The 14653-nt window shown below is 37.9% G+C and overlaps 1 protein-coding gene across 3 annotated transcripts in view; it reads left to right on the top strand.

The window, feature by feature from the left end:
- LOC145688257 (beta1,4-N-acetylgalactosaminyltransferase B-like) overlaps nt 1-14653 on the top strand; it is a 114317-nt gene that overhangs the window by 55200 nt on the left and 44464 nt on the right. Inside the window, exon 1 of one of the 3 annotated variants that reach the window (XM_081762220.1) lies at nt 9340-9507. The exons of 1 other annotated variant lie outside the window; for it this stretch is intronic. The gene's annotated coding sequence lies outside the window, so the exon portion shown is untranslated. Of the gene's footprint in view, nt 1-9339; nt 9508-9571; nt 10229-14653 lie in introns of those variants that run through there. One more of the 3 variants, XM_081762222.1, reaches the window with a different exon arrangement.

The raw sequence follows: 14653 nt of genomic DNA on the forward strand, positions 1-14653 counted from the left end.
ATACGAATAGAATTAAAGGATAGGACATGTTTAGAGTGCTTGCACGTGACATCTAACTATATTTCTCATTAAATGTGTCACAGATGAAAATGTCCGTTTGTACTGCCTCTATTTTCTGGTACACATGTTTCATTTATGTTATGTTGCTAAAATTCGTTAGGAAACAAGTACAGGCTGCGCCTGTGTGCCTGACAAAACGTAAATGTACTGGATAATTATTTCTTCACTTTCTTAAAAAAAAAAAAGTAACACATCTCATGTCGGCTAACAAAAGGAGGTAGCGGACCAAAGATAGCCGTTGTTTACCTAAGGTCGTTACACAGCAGGGGTTTCACTCAGTCAGAGAGAAAAAAAAAATTAAAGTTTCTACATTTGTTTTGAACTGCAATGTACTTCTTCCTTTTATTTTAAGAACCATTTCCTTGTCATTTGTCTGCATCAGAAAAAAATGCAATAAAATCACTAGAATGTGCCTATTTACCCAAAGTACGTACTAGATCACTAGTTCAATAGTAAAATCACTAAATCTAGTATTATACGAAATCATAAATGTGGCATCCCTGGGTTGGAGCGAAAGTAATGGTTGAAGTAAAAACTAGTCCGTATTTCTACTGCGTTCTGTTGTTGAATTCACAGAAATGTTCAAAAATAAATTCAAGAAATAAAACACGATCCTACAAAAGACTGTTTACTTGCTCACTGGTTTTAGTATTGTGAACTGAAACTCAAGTCGCAGTCATGTTGAATACTTCTGTCCCTTTCTAGTAGTTTCTACTTTACAACTTGAGGTAGGATGAGGGTCGAGTCGGAAGCGGTATGTATTGTTTATACTACTTACAATGTTACCCCCCCCATAAAATATAAATTCACCCTTTCTCCCTTCCCTTTTTCGAATACAATGAACCGACTCTTTTGCTGAAGAAAGATGCTAAGAGAAAATTGAAACATCTGTGTCTAAACTTTCTTTGAAGCGCATTCTTTTGTATCTGTAGGGTTTTGCGAGTGTTTTCACGTCAATATGAAGAGATAGTTAGCCAAATCTTTTACCATGGACTCCTGCTGCGAACTGACCGTGAGTAAACATAAACACCCGATCTCGCTGTGCTCAATTTCTCTCGCACACGTGAAATGGGTGTTGTTGTTTCCAAAACAAATAGGAAGTTATCTTGTGCTTTTGCATTTCTGCACGCACACAGGTACCATTGCTATATTTTAATGATCAGAAGAAATATCAAAACCATCCAATATATATGATACGAAACAGCTAACAGAGGGAGGCAAAGATTATAGTATACCAAGTTTTCCGCGTGGTACCATTATGGAGAATAAATATTTGATAAAGTCACGTAGATGCGCTTAAACCTATTCCATCTGTCCTTATAATTTTTCTGGTCTCATCAATTTCTCAGGAAAATACGTACAACATATGTCCAAATTCCATATATACTATTTCTAAACTAATGAGTAAACTCATTAAGAACACCAACTGATATCAATAAACAGGAAAGAAAACAATACTTTATACTTCTATCATTTGGTACACATCTCTATGAAGCACAGCTTGTTTCTTTTCGAAATAGCTCCTTCGTGTCACAGCTGTGGTTAGTTTTGTTTTGTGTTAGGATGAAAGAGAGAAATGCAACATTTGCTTCGCGGTGAAGTTATATATATATTATTAAGATGAGCGGTGATAAGCGAGGTTTAACAAAGAGTGCCTTTCGGATGCACAATTTAACGGGTAGTTGCAGTCCGTGTTGAGAATTGAACCAAAGCTATGTAAGACATGTCAATATTGAGCTCTTTTGTGGTAAAAGTGAACTTCAGAAACACACAAAAGACTTGAAACATCAAGCTAATGTAAAGCAATTGAAAAATAGCCTACCTATCGCTGCATCTTTTCTGTGGCTAGGAACATGCAGTGTGTAGCAACAAGAATCGTGTTAAGGACTTTTTTTTTTCGAACATAACATTCCCTTCCACACCATAAAAGACAATATAATGTTTGTTAAAAGAAAGTGCACATAATATTTTTAAATTTTGTTTGTGATCCTATCATGCATAATTATAAATAATGCCTTTCATACTACGAGAATGAGTTCAACTATACGTCATGGCCCCTCTAAAGCGGGGCCGCGGTGGCTCAGTGGTAGATCGTTCACCTCTGGTGCTTGGGGACCCTGGTTCGATCCCAGCTCGCACCAAGTGAACTTTGTGGTGGACAAACACCGTGTGCATGGGTTTCCTCGGGGTTCTTCCGTTCCTCCCACTTTCTTCATTCCACGATTTCACTAATTTCTCATCATCACCCCTCTCCTTTAGCCTAACCGGCATAAGCGTGGGACGTAAAACTCAAAGATTTCACTTCATTTTTTCCCTCGAAAGCGATATCTTTCAAAATTATTTATTGTTAGATATTGTAAATTTACGGTATCTATTTTAGTGGACGGGAAATTTTGCATCTAATCGGATAATTTCATGGCTTCTAACAGGAATTCGCAGTTACGAAATTTGCATCACTGTCTTTTGAAAGGATGCCTAGAAAAAATACTACTAGAAAATAACTGAAAACACAAAATGGATTTGATAGCCAAATTCACGTCATCTTGGTTCGTCATCATTTTTCTTTAAATATTTGTATTTAGTATTAGATTAGAGTTTAGTGTCCCTTTCAGCATCAAGGCTATATGAGACCTGAACTTACAAATTAACGTGGGTTCAGAACCATAGGAGTTCCCATCGGAAATCGAACCTAGGTCTCCCGCACCAAAGACGCGTACGCTAATCATATGGACAAGGGTGTTCGATATTTAGTAATGTGTACATAAAGTTGTGAAATTGCGCTTGTATAATGGAATGCAATTCCTTCTACTGACATAAACCTTCACAATACTTAGCTGGACAAAGTATCTTTAAAAAGAAAATGTCACTCTTTATGTTTCAGTTCCTGGTTCGACTGAAGGATGGAACAAATTGCAATGAGCGTTTTTGGATCCTACGTTCTGTAGTTGATTCATCATAAACTTGGTATTTGATACGGATATGAACTATTACACTTATTTGGTGTTTATTTCTAAATAAGTCCTAATACAATTTCATAAAGTTGTAATTCTTCTTTAGTTTGTATCACTTTACACAATGACAAATCCAAAAGGTGTGTTGTATCGGTGCAGTACCAGTTTTTCACGTTTTTCAAAATGTTCCAAAACCCAAAGAATAATCTTTAATTTCTGATATTTTAGTCGTCACAAATTACAATTTTATAATGTAGTCAATGTAACGTCCCGTTCAGCAGCGAGGCTATGTGAGACGTGGACCTACTGATTAACGTGGAATCCGAACCACATGAACTCCCACCGGGAATCAAGCCCAGGTTTCCCACGCCAAAGGCAAGTATACTAACCGTTAGCCACGAAGGAGCTCCACCATAATTTTAGTGGGCGATAAGAAATATTTCGCCAGTGCTTTTACAATAAATAAAATTTTATAAGTATTAAAGAATAGTGGTAAGAGATTTTATAATAGCTCTTTTATTTATGAGATATGAGTATTTAAAAAAAAACAACTAAAGAATAGGTTGGCGGAACCACAAAAGACTCGTAAAATAAACTTTCTTATAAATACATACGCACCTTACTCACCTTTTATAATTGCTATGCTTACGTTCTCCATAAAAACAGAAATTCTCTTTTAATGATACTTTACACAAGATCATGAAGTGGGTTCAAATTTAATTAAAGGCAAAATACAATACAATAATCCACAAATATTGCCTCAAGTGAGTTTAAAGATTTCTAAACACTAGTGCGAAACCGGGCTCTGCCGTTGCGATCGATTTACAGGTCTTGAGACGAAAGTAAGAAGGGACTTACGCACACAGTAAGTAAAAACAATTAATATGCCTGTAACTTTCCCCCAAATGGGTGTATCTTAAAACTAACCTCACCATTATTTTTCTAATTAAATTCTAGCCCGAAATTATGTATCATATTACCCTATTCCCATTTTGAAAACTTGACCTTAATTCAAAATGGCGGATTTCAAGATGGCTGCCATCAAGGTCATATCTACCATACGACTTCCCCCAGGACTTATATGTATCCACATGGTTTTTCTTCACTTTTCTTCATTAACGCTCCGTTTACAAAGGGTAGTAAGGGCCTTCTGTAGTAATCTCTAATAACCACATCATAACACATCAAAGTTATTTAAAAAAATAGAAAACATGCACCATGGCAAAAATTTGTCATCACAAGTAATGATGCATACATGCCTTCTATCAGCAAAAAAAGTTTCATTGAAATTGGAGCCGTACATTTGAGTGATGTCCCTTGTGGGATGTGATTGAACGTGACGTCAGAACTCATCGCCCCCCTTCCCGGAATTTACGGGAATTAGGTGACCCGAGTGAGCACATGTGGTGCCAGCTCTCTCCAGCGACCTATCAAGGATCATTGCGTGTATGCCAAGACGTGTCGCCGTTTTTATCCATGCCAAAAGTCGACATACTGACAATTAGGTAGGTAGTCATGATGGTCTGGCTGATGTGTGCGTATATTTTAACTCGTACATTTTGTCTCGACTCGAATTTCGAGACGTCTCGACTCGAATTCGAGTCGAGTCGAGACAGAGACTGTCGAGTCGAGACACGAGTCGAGACAGAAACATATTTTCGAGTCGAGACACGAGTCGAGACAACATTTTCTCGAGACGAGTCGAGACAGGCTTAAATCTCGACTCGACTCGACTCGAATGCATCCCTAATTGACCACACTAGTAACGCTATATTTGTAAAACATACAATACAAATTTCCTACATCATGCAGAAATATTCTGCCGGTGGAAATTGGTATGTTACACAGTCGTCTTTTATATGTACTGGCCGGGGTCGGACTGATTACTAGTTGGTCCCGGGTGCTAACACATTGTGTTGGCCTCGAATTCTCAATCCTCCCAACCAACATTACCCTAACTGCCATAATAAAAGCATACTATTATCTTAGAAAAAGCACACTGTTCTTTAGTAGCAACACCGTACATTATAGCTTCTAACTCTTTTTATAAAAAAAAATTTCATTTGATACCCTTTTGATTTGGCTCCTGTCTGGGTGGCGATCTCCGCTTAGGCATCTGGGCCAGTCCGGGCCTGCCACTGGCTCATTTAAATCCAAGAATCAGGGCCATACTGGCCAGGCAGGAAACCGGGAAATTTTCCGATGGTCCCTGGACGATGAATTTTTTTAGTGGGCACCTCCGCCTCGTATCATAAATAGTGGTGTATGTACAAAAAGTCATACATCACGGTCTCCTTCCATATGGGAGTAACGGAACGGAGTACCAATTGTACCAGCAATACAGTCAGCTAATCCCAGACTAGGGTTGCCAGCGCAAATGTTGCGAAAACAGCCTTTCAAATTTTTCGTAATTCAACCCTTAAAGGGTTCCTGATTTCACACTTTGCTTTATAATTTTGCTAAAGTATTCGGCTAAACTGAAATCTCAAATGAAGCTATAACTTGAAACTAAATAATAATTTACATTTTACAGCACTGTTTATGATGGAACCTCTCTCAACATGTTCAAAAGGGTCCATGAGTTATATAGGAGTTGCTTACATCGTGATTTTTAAACTTTTGTTGTGAAAATGTTTTCAGTAATTTTTAAAATTTTTGGGGTCCCTTTGGTCACTCTTAATAGAATACGGTACAATGGAGAAGTGTTGCATTTGTATAAATTATAAATTACTTCTGACGCTTCATATGTGTGTTTGTATATGCACCAGGGCGTCTATAAGGGGTTCATGCCACAGGTGCGCCATTGTTATTTTAGGGGGAGATGTGAAGTAATGGAGCTAGTGCAGATTGTACAGTTGTAAGAGAAGAATGTGGATTGGATACGTCACATCAATCAGCGTCAAGAGAGAAATTACTTCCTAAAACCGTTTTAAAAGTGTATTTAAGACTTTTCAGCATACTTGATCCGAGTAACACTCCCGGACTCCCTTTTATTGTCGGGAGAGGGAGTAGTACCTACCTGTGAGTGGGCCCCTAGAAAGCACCTTCCCGGTAGGCCCCAACGTTGCAGTACGGCCCTGCCTAGTATACCTCTTGTCATGGTTTGACACTAGTAATATTATAATTGTAACCATAAAATATTGGTTTTCTATATTGTGCAAAATGCTCCGATAGTGAAAATTAATATCCTAAAATCTCCTTTTTGATATCCACTAACTCATTTTAACGGTAAAATTTTCACTTTTATAACGGACCATTCTGCAGCAATACTAGAAATTGTATTAACTTGTCTACGGATTAGTGTTTAATATTATATCTATACAGGGCGTTTCAAAACAACACCAACAAAGTTTGGGAGGTGATTCCAGACACCAAGATAACACAAAAAGTATAGACCAACCTGGGACACAAATGCTTCCTTTCGGAGTTACAGGCTGCCGAAAACATGATAAAATGAACTTTAAAGGACCATAGCTTCAAAACTCTGGGACCTACCACAAGCGGGTCGACTTCACGGAGGAACAACTATGTGCTCCACCCAAATATCAATGTTTCAGAATCTTGTGGTACTTCCACAACAATTTTTGTAGAGGTAATTGGTGAGTACTTCATATTATACGCCCGTAGACAAACTCCCTCTTTAAAAATTATAGCGTGAATACGTTAAGATTCTGAAACGTGGATTTTTGGGTAGGGCACACAATAGTTCCTAAGAGAAGTCATGACCCGCCTACGGTAGGTCCAATAGTTTTGGAGCTATGGGACTTTAAAATTCCTTTTTTCATATTTTCGGCAGCCTAACTCCGATAGGAAGCATTTGTGCACCCAGGTTGGTCTATACTTTTTGTCTTATCTTGGTGTCAGGAATCACCTCCCGAACGTTGTCAGTGTTGTTTTGAAACACCCTGTATATTAAAATGCTAGGTTTATATGTTTGTCCGCAATCCTTTTGAAAATGAGATCTCGAGAACCACAAGTGTTAGAAACGTGCCGTTTTCACTGGCCATTCCAAATTTTGAGTAGATTTTCCAGTTCTCATTCAAATTTTCAAAAATTATGTCGTTATTGTTATATTCAACATTTTAGGGGCCGTTTTGAGCCCATAAGATTAAGGCTAGTTTTAGACGGAAACATTTACCGTAGCATTTCTCGTAGCAGAGTGCTGCAAAAAATTTCATATAATATTCTATGGCATCAAAAGTATATGGTGCTTTTAAACGGTAGCATTTTGATAAACATCTGTCGTGACGTAGCAAACAAATTACTGAAGAAGAGCGCAATTATGGCTCCGAAATTAAGCGTGAGGTAGCTAAAACTATAGTAATTATAACAACAGTTCTCGCCAGTCATATTAAAAAACGAAAATCACAAAGAAGTATGTGGACAAAGAACATCCCTACTCCAACTCATTTTTCTTTACTACAATTCAATTTCCCACACAAAACAAAGAGCATGGATTTTTGGCACAAAATCTTTCGCTTCTTTTTAACACCACGGCGCTGTAATCGGACCAGAAATGCTACGAAATAGAGCAGGTTTTATCGACAAGAAACGCCATAGGATATGCCATGGCATGGGAAATTCTATAGCATTTGGTACTTTAGGCTAGTTTTAGACGGAAGCATTTATCGTAGCATTTCCTGTAGCAAAAATCGTATCATCAATATCCTACCGTGTAAAGTAGCAAATGCTATAGCATTTCCCATGCCATGGCATATCCTATGGCATTTCTTGTCGATAGAACCTGTTCTATTTCGTAGCATTTTCCCCAGCATTTCTGGTCCGATTGCAGCGCCGTGGTGTGTTAAAAAGAAGCGAAAGATTTTGTGCCAAATATCCATACTCTTTGTTTTGTGTGGGAAATTGAATTGTAGTAAAGAAAAATGAGTTGGAGTAGGGATGCTCTTTGCCCACATACTTCTTTGTGATTTTCGTTTTTTAATATGACCGGCGAGAACTGTTGTTACAATTACTATAGCTTTAGCTATCTCACGCTTAATATCGGAGTCATAATTGCGCTCTTCTAGAGTGATTTGTTTGCTACGTCACGAAAGATGCTTATCAAAATGCTACCGTTTAAAAGCACCATATACTTTTGATGCCATAGGATATTATATGGAATTTTTGGCAGCACATCTGCTACAAGAAATGCTACGATAAATGCTTCCGTCTAAAACTAGCCTTACACGGTACGATATATCGATGATACGATTTTTGCTACTAAAAATGCCTCCGTCTAAAACCAGCCTAACATTGTTGTGGGCAAAAACTACGGTGTCAGGCAACCAGTATGGCGGGTTGACGGACATTGCAGGCGCTTTGCTTAATGGCATGATGGCAAATTCAAATGCCTCAAGTGATGCAATAAGACGTACTCGGACGGATACAGATTTATTAGAGAAAAAAATATGTCCATATGATATTATGTTACTTCTACAAATTTGTTACAAACTCACTGCAACATCTATACATAGCAATTCACTTCGTGAGTCTCCTACCCCTTACTTGTGTAAGAAGACGTGCACAGTGGGAAGGAGATTCATGGTCATAACAGAACGATGCGCTGAGTAGGCAGTGCAGGTTCAGCTAATCTATATATTAAAATGCTAGGTTTATATGTTTGTCTCCAAAGAAAACTTTATATATTTTTCTCCAATCCTTTCGACAATGAGATCTCGAAAACCACAAATGCTGGAAATGTCCCATTTTCAATAGTCGATTCTAAATTTTTTTGTAGATTGCCCAGTTCTGATAAGATTTTTTTTTAAAAAACATGACTCATTTCTTTATGACATTTTTAGCGGTACAGTGGAAATGTTGATTTTTTTTTTTTTTTTGAGTAAAGCATCATACCCTACGAGTTACATATTCCAACACCACATAGTTGTGTAGAGGGGTTGCCTGTCTCTCAGGAGTTTGTATCATGTCCAAATGACAATGAAAAACGAAGGATAACCATTTCTCCAGTCTAAGATGAATCTTTATTATTTGGAGTGTTTTGTCCAATGAACAACATATATCACTGACATTATAATTAATTGCGTGTGTAATGTATTTGCTTATTACATACTGAATGCAAGAAGAAAGAAAACACTGATCACACATGAATTAGAAACTCCAACAGGAAGTAGGCTCAAATTTTGCAAATAATCCGAGATATTGAAAAAATAATCGAAAAATTCTCCCCTTTATGTGGTGTCCCTTGCCAATTTTTAACAAGATGTCCTTCGCTTGTGTCTGTAAAGTGACATGTACAGATGTTGTGAGGAATGACAAGGAAATCCATGCTCATATGTGAATGATTCACTGTGTAGAGAGCGCAGGTTCAGCTAGTTAACTTTAAAGTACTATAATGAGTGTAGTCTTCGAGCGCTTTCTATTAATATCTTGAATTCTCGGTTGGCAACGCTGTGGAGAACACAGAAGAAGCAGAGTGCAATAACAGCTAATTGCCCGCCCCAGAAGAAAACATTTTTTGATAAAGTATCTTACGAAGGTATGTTGCCGGTGTCCAATTCGATTTACTCTTTGTTTATTTAATATAATATGTGTAGGAGTTTGTGATTAACCTGTCGAATTCACGGAAAAATATACTGTTTAAATACTAAATATTTATGCAGCAGTTGTCAGGCGTTAAATTTAGTTGTCAAAGTGTTTTTAATATTTGAATTGAAAAGGATTGATTTAAAATACATCAGTATTCGTTATGGCTTAGAATTGTTGGGAAACATGTCTATTACCATTATTATTTATTATTACCTTAGCATTAGATGTCATTCGTATAAGGTCCCAAGTTCCTGATTTGATTTACCGAAATTGTTTTAACATGTTTTGCATTTGAACTTCGTTTTACTTTTTTTTTTGTTTGTTTGTTTTTGAATGTAACTTTTTCCATAGAGTTTTGTTTCAGACTATTACTATATACTTAAGATAATAATTATAGTAGAATGAATTATTATATACTTAGAGGCTCATATTTTAGTACATCACTTAATAAACTTCTCCAAACCGGTTTTCATCTAGTGCAAAATTTATTTAGTGTCATGCTATTTTGGGAGACAATAGGTTTCTAAAATTCATAGAAAAAAATATTGATTGTTACTGCATAGTAAGAATGTAGATGTAATCAAAGTATATGGATATCTTACCTGTGACTTAGTCGCTAACACTCGCAAGAAAGGCGATATATGGATTGGCGGTCATTGGATCCTATAGGTGTAAGTAAAACCCTTTTCGGGCATGCTGTCGTAAGTGAGATTTTTTCGTTCACACCGGGCGAATGTCGGATAGTATATAACATAAAGTTATGTGGGTATGTACTAGCCTAGGGACGTCGTCCATCATTTGACAGGCCATGGATGTTAAAAGCCCAGAAATATAATTCCTTGCGGCATTACTCGAGCAGACGATTCTACCAAATTTTCAGGTATATCTTACATTTTCAGGTTAGATTAGAGTTTTCTATTTCTTTTAGCAGAGCATGAACTAAATGAGGAGCTTCGTTACTATTTGGAGATCGACTTCAGGAGGTCTTAGTATAAATGCGGTGTGGACTATGACATAAAAACTACAGCACATAAAACACGAACCAAGTTGTGCTAGGTGGCCACTAAAAAACACGAATGCTATCTAGTGGAATCAGGGGGGCCCGAGTGGAAGCGAGGGGTGCGTCCGTAGGGAGCAGTCGCGTCAGCGACGCGGGTATGCCCGTAAACGAGCATAGTGGAAGAGCACACTTACACATACAATACTTTCATTATAACTCAAAATTCATGCCAGTATGCTGTACACTGACAGTAATTACTTGTATTCACCCTATCCGTAATAATGTTTAAAAATAAAATCCAAAACGTATGCTTTTCACCACGTAGTAGTCCATAAGGAAGAATTCCTGTTTGAGTGCAGTGTGTTAAATCATGATCCATTATGATACAAACCTTCAAGAGCTGTTCCACAGTTGGAAAATAGGAACGCAATGCTTTTCCAGTAACCTCTTTTAGCTTATAACCACTGTCGCTCACGTACCTCCTTACGAGTGCCCATCAGCTTTACCTTGCCCTTACGCAGGTTAAACACAATTGTTTTAGTGTCAACCTCGCATAGGTTGGTTGGTGTTTTCTGCACTGCCATTTTTATGGTCTATGTCCGCAAACACAGGAATGCAGCTCCTCACCTAAGGAACAATTCATAAGGTACTAGGAATCGATTTTCTGATGAAGGAAGTACCTCTAAACTAGAATTAGCGTCAATATTCCTTTATTATTTTTTGCAATTACTTGTTCGGTAGTTAGAAAATAACTGGGCACAAATATGCATGAGTGCAAATTCGGAAGGTTCACTTGACCAACCGGCTCTACCAAATAGAAAATTTATAGGTAAAATACGATGTGAAACATTTTTTATGAAGGAATAGAGTGTGAGTGTAATTACTGTCAGTGCACAGCGTATTAAAATAAATTTTTGGGTGATAGTATTGTATGTGTAATTGCGCTCTTCCATTATCCTCGTTGTTCGATCCCAGCCCCCGCCAAGTGAACTTTATGGTGGACAAACACCGTGTGCGTGGGTTTCCTCGGGGTTTTCCCGTTTCCTCCCACTTTCTTCATTCCACCATTTCATTCATTACTCATCACCATCTTCTTTAGCCTAACCGGCATAATCGTGGGACGTAAAACTCAAAGATTTCATTTCATTTTTCATTATCCTCGTTTATGCGTGTACCACCCGTCTCTGACGTGCCTGCTCCCTTGGACGCACCTCCTCGCTACCGCTCGGGTCCCACTGCTGCGCTCCTACTCTGGGTTACGTAGTATTCGTACTTTTCAGTGGCCACCTAGTAGAGGTTTGCACGGACTCGGGAATACAAAGCATACGAGATGTGGCAATTAAATAACGAGACTGGTGTCATAAATGTGAGTTACAATTGACTGTTATCCCCTTTAATATACTCCCCTCCTCTATCTATCCACCGCTGCATTCGTGCCTTCCATTGTTCATAACAATGCTGTAGGTCATCAGATGTCACTCTGTTCAACAACTCTGTCGGTTTTCCCGTGTTCCCTTCAATGCACTTTTCCGTTTTGGGAATAGATAAAAGTCACAGGGAGCTAGGTCTGAGGAATACGGAGGATGGTCGAGCACAGAAATGCGCTTGCCTGCTAAAACTGCTTCACAGAAAGACATTATTTGCAGGCGCATTGTCTTGATGGAGGATCCATGCATCGTTCTTCCACAAATCCGGTCTCTTCTTCCTTATTCTTTTTCTCAGCTTGATTAGGACTTCTTTGTAGTAGATCTGATTCACCGTTTGACCCTGAGGCACCCATTCAGTTATGATGATACTCCTGATATCGAAAAAAAGATGAGCATTGCCTTCACTTTCGACTTGCTCATTCTTGGCGATGTCGGAGTCTTCAAGTGCATGGATTGACGCTTAGTCTCGGGGTCATACTGGAAAATCCATGTTTCATCACATGTGATGACACGTGTTAGCAAATCTGGTTCTGCTTTGAGTCTTTCCATGACGTCACAGCAAATGGTCTTTCGAATGACTTTTTGTTCCTGAGAGAGGTTTTCCGGGACAATTTTTGCACAAACTTTTGTCATGTTTAAATTGTCATGCAAAACTCGTCTTACTGTCCCTTTGTTAATGTTTGTCATGTCTGTGATCATCCGAACGCTCAGACGTCTGTCTTTCCGCACAAGTTCATTAATTTTTTGAACATTTTCGTCCGTTCTTGAACTCAAAGGGCGGCCGGGTCGTTTATTATCTTCAACCTCCTCTCTACCTTCTGAAAATCGTTTGTGCCATTCGAAAACTCGCGCACGTGACATAGCATTATCACCATACACCTCTTTTTAACATTGCACAACATTCCGTCGGTGTTTTGTTTAATTACTTATGTTAATGCGCTGCTCAACTTTACTGTTCACTATGATTCCGGCACTACTACAGAACACTGACCTCTTCATGCAAACCTGGAAAGAAAAGAAAAGCTTTCAGAATCATAAAACAAACAGTGGCTACTCATGAAAGTTCAAGATCAGCAACACATCATTAGCTACACCCCTCCCCCCTCACGATCCTACGCGACAGGAAGTGGACCGTCTCGTTATTTAATTGCCACACCTCATATGGTATATCACTTCGGGCTCGGGACGTGAATTTTTAAATATACAACCATGTTTCTCGGGGCTTTTCGAGTCTTAACTTCGTAAATACTGTACAACGATATATATTGCACCGTTCTTTCTGGAGAACTTTTAAAGATACATCTGCAAAATTAAACCTGTAGTTGTGTGAATAAAAATACAAATTTGCGTTAATTGTTAAATTTCTATAATTCGGGCTTATTTGATTATCATACGAGCTCGGGCCGGGCTTAGGCCTAAATGTTGAAACATATTTCGGACTCGGGTCGGACCTCGCATTGTAAATTCACGGGCTGGGCCCATGCAAAAAATTTCGGCCCGTGAAGATCTCTACCACCTAACACAAGTTAGTTCGTGTTTTATCCACTGTTTTTTTTTTTTTTTTTTTTTATACCTCCACGCTCTACTTATACTGAGCCCTCCTGAAGTCAATTGGCAAGTAGTAATGGGGTTCTTCATTTAATGCATCCTCTGCTAAAAGAAATGCAAAGCTCCACCCTAACCTGAAAATGTAAGAAATGTGTCAAAATTTGGTAAAACCGTCTGCTCGAGTAATGCCGATTCAGATTATACATGTCTTGGAAATGAAAATTCCTAACAAAAATTGAAACTACGTACAAAAAAGGTAAGTTAGCCTTCACTAGAACCTTACAGTAAAACACACGAAGAAAGATATAAACATTAATACAAAACGCTGTAATGAAAGAGGAATTTGTTTCGTAAACAATTTTCCACGTAGTTTTGAATTCTAAATTTATTTTAATTTTGCTTCACGTATTAACGAAGTTTAATAGAACTTTAATGTGAAATTTGTGCAAAATTACAACTCTTCAAACTTTTCAGATTTATTTGAGATCACTGTTTTGTTAGTATCTTCTATAGGCAGGGTTGCCAAAATCCATGGTTGTTATTGAAAAAAACAAAAACATCTGTTTTTTATTTATTTATTTAAACCAGGTTTTTCTGGTTTAAATAATTTGCTATAAGTATTTATATCGCATATGGACAGAAATAAGTTTGTTTTGCCTTGGTGTTCTTATGGGACAACTGGGTTATACTGGAAGAGATCACATAAACTTAAAGCAGAATCCAAACCGCTTCTTGGCTTACATCCAAGAGAAAATTATCCTTCATTTGAACTCGAAACCGGGACTGATTGGCCACAAATGCGATACGTCTGCTGACTCACTCACGAGGGATTCCTGATAAAAATACGTTTTACTAATCTTTACATACTTGTTAATGTAATTGTCAAGAGGCATTTCAGAAAGATAAAAAGATGAACAGTTGAACAAGTGAAACCATTATACAGAATTACATATGGACAATTTCAAAATACTACAGAGAAGAGAAGAACTAATTTAGTCCAAGTTAATTCACTGCGACTTAATTTGCATATCAGTAAGAAAAGTGAATAAAGCTACGAATTATTTGAGTCGACTTTGGCTCTGAACCATTTATACATAAATAGATACCAAAAGTACTTTTGA

The sequence above is a fragment of the Thermobia domestica genome, chromosome 6, assembly GCF_964235325.1.
Source record: "Thermobia domestica chromosome 6, izTheDome1.hap1.1, whole genome shotgun sequence".
NCBI classification, from domain to species: Eukaryota; Metazoa; Arthropoda; class Insecta; order Zygentoma; family Lepismatidae; genus Thermobia; species Thermobia domestica.